This window comes from Ceratina calcarata, unplaced genomic scaffold, assembly GCF_001652005.2.
Source record: "Ceratina calcarata isolate Rehan_Ccalc_2016 unplaced genomic scaffold, ASM165200v1 scaffold233.2, whole genome shotgun sequence".
In the NCBI taxonomy this organism is placed as follows: Eukaryota; Metazoa; Arthropoda; class Insecta; order Hymenoptera; family Apidae; genus Ceratina; species Ceratina calcarata.
Genome location: NW_017145181.1, coordinates 460,626 through 463,701, shown reverse-complemented (window position 1 = coordinate 463,701; position 3,076 = coordinate 460,626).

Genomic DNA, 3,076 nt, shown 5'->3' with positions numbered 1-3,076 from the left:
GTTAATATTAATGATCAGTCAATTGCCTTGTATTCTGATTTTCATTCCTTTCTTATTTTATGAAATACCTTGTAATTTTTTTTTTAGTATATATTATGTTTGTTCTTACTGCTCGTTTTTTCTACCTTTTATATTAAAGGGTTGTCCAACTCGTGGATATAAATTAAATAAATCATGCTATGAATCTTTTTCGTAACGTATAAAACCTAGCAGATATTTAGATGGCCTCGTTTATCTGAGATTCTTATTTCAAGTTAACTTTTCGAGAAAGAGAAGAAGGAATTAGGATTGCAATCGAACAGTAGAATAGAATAAATTGATAGTTTGCCGAACGGCAGGGCGTCCCCTAATATTTCCGAATGTAATCGAGGGGGTGTACACGCACTTCGAGAACCGAGGAGAAAAAAAAAAAAGGAGGAAAACTAGAAAAGCGCCCGGTGAAAAGGGAGAGGAGTGGACGCGCGGAAAAGAGAACCGTCGGGGTAGGGAAAAACGAAAAAAGTTCGACAATGCAGTTACGGGTCAGGAGGGTGAGTGGACGACACCCGTGTTCCGGGGGTGTTTTATTGGCTGGTTTCCGTGGGGTGGAAATTCCGTGTAATGTATGAGATGTTTGCGTGGACTCTTTTAACCCTCTAGTCTTGCATACGTTATTCCATTCTCTCTGATCGTATTCTGGCCTACCCTTCCAACACGATATTAAATGAATCGCGAGTAAGCGCCCTGCGCAAAACGAATGTCCTTAATTTTTATAATACTTTAATACTACGATAAGTCAATACATTTTTTATTTAATTGTAAAAAGACTGCATTCATAAAAAAAATAGTAGATCGTCAAAGGTCTGATATATAAAAAAAAATGAACAATGTTTCGCATAAAAATCAGTCTAATCGCTATGCAGAGTGAATCGATAGTTTCATTAATGGGAACGTAGACCTACTTCAGATAACCCTTCGGGGTCGTGTGATTCAGTCGGAACGCAGAGTAGGTAGCATTGTTCGTGAATTGACGTCGGAACCGGAAACGACGTTCCCTCCTTATCAACGTCTTTTTAAAAGTCACAGCGGGACACGTGGCAACAATACACGGGGGTGCAAATACACGTGACCGGAAGGAGAATCCTAATTGATATCGACCCGTCGATGCGCCTCTTTCAGCTTCTACTGTCTAAGCGTTTCACGTTTTACAACAGCGATTTTACGCTAGGCGAATATCAACCAATCGAATATTTTAATTAATTATTTAACTGTATCATCGATCTGGTACATCAGCAACTTCTACTTCGAGGATCATAGAAGCTGAAAAGCAAGCTTTTTCCCTTTAGCCTGAGACGCGTTTAATGTTCGTTCGATCAGTGACTACTGTCTGCACGTCCGACGGAAATCTGAATGTCCGTTGGCCACTAGGGGAGGAAAAGAAATTCGTCCCGAACTTTTTCAATCCCCGAAAAGTTTTCCAAGCCTGGTTCACCGTGGCTGTTACCAGCTCAAAAGAAACTGACCAGAGTCGAGGGCTTTAATCGTATACAAGTAATCGTTTCGAATGTCACTCATCAATTTAATACAATTCAACAGTATTTTCATGTTTTTTATGAAGATTATTATCGTTTATTATTGTTTTTTATGAAAATATATGTTTCTTGTACAATTTTTATCTACAATAAGTAGACATCGAGGTCTCGAATAACATAATTAAAAATCATGTAATTCACTTTTCTCCTCAGAAGTCTGACGAATTTTTATTCATTACGATCGAACTACTGAATTTAATACAAAAGATATTTTAATACTAGAGATAGAAATGATTCCTCGACAATAGGGCGGCCACGAGAAGATGGCATCTGATCTGAAAAGGCTCGAGCAGTGCGGAGAGTGCGGTGGCGCGGTGCCAGCGAGCGTGCATCGTTCGAGATGATAAGTCTTCGCGGATGGAAAAAGTCGCGATCGCGGGTAGCGGGGCAGGGGTGGACAGATTAATCAAAGGAGAAATTCCGACCACCACCGCAGCGACGAAGCATATTCCCCGCTAAGAATGGATCGTTTCCGGTTCCGCTCTCTTTATGGTACATTGCGGCTCAGCGATGTATTAAGATTACTTAATCAATAAAGCCCGGCACGGAAAACTAATCCGTTTTTCACCGATTATCCCTTTCTTCCTGCGACGGTTACCAACCATCGGAAACGGCACGCAATTTTTTACTGTCTCACAAGTAGCTCTACATCTGCGATTCTCGTTGGGTCGTAGAAAAAAAAATTTATTTTCTGTTCTACTCACTGCCATTTTTTACCAAAAATTGGGGAATTTACTAACATTGTCTCAATAATCAGAATTCGTAATCTGCAGCTTGCCAAGTGGACAGGATTCGCTTGATTTCAATGAAAATTGAATTCTTATTTCGCGAGATATTGATTTGAAGTACGTCAGCGACTACCCCCCGTGGATAATAATCGAGAGGGTGATCGCAGATATATGTATCGGGTGTCGGGTGTTTGATCACTTAACTGTGACTAACGGCCTGCTAACTGCCGTTTAAACGAGCTCCCGTTGTTTGTTTAACACGTGTTTAACCATTTCGTGCATGCGTCTTCGGTAAACACGTAGCACGACTTTTCGTTTCCCAAAGGAAGAAGGCGCGTTCCATACCGTCGCAAACATTGACCGAGCAACGGGAATCGTTCTAAGGAAACTTTACTCAGAGACACGAACACGAATTGTTATTGCTTCGCCAGGCTCGAATCATTTCCAATAAGAACAGGTATTTCATTAACAGGTAAAATTCCTCGATTAAATTGGCAAGCTTGCAAAGTCAATTAGAAATAATACAAGAGTTTATAGTTAACGTCGTACAGAATCTACTACTGATAGTATTTTATATACTGATAGTACATACATAGTATAGATAGTGTGGAATGAACGAACGTGGAAATAGGATAATTATAAGATAGATAACATGATTTATTTCGGCCAGCTGGGCCTAGAAATGGACTAGGACAGTAGTGGGCAAACTTTTTTAACACTAGAAAGACTGAAACTTAGTATATACCTATATTGCCCAAAACAGTAAAAATGACTGCA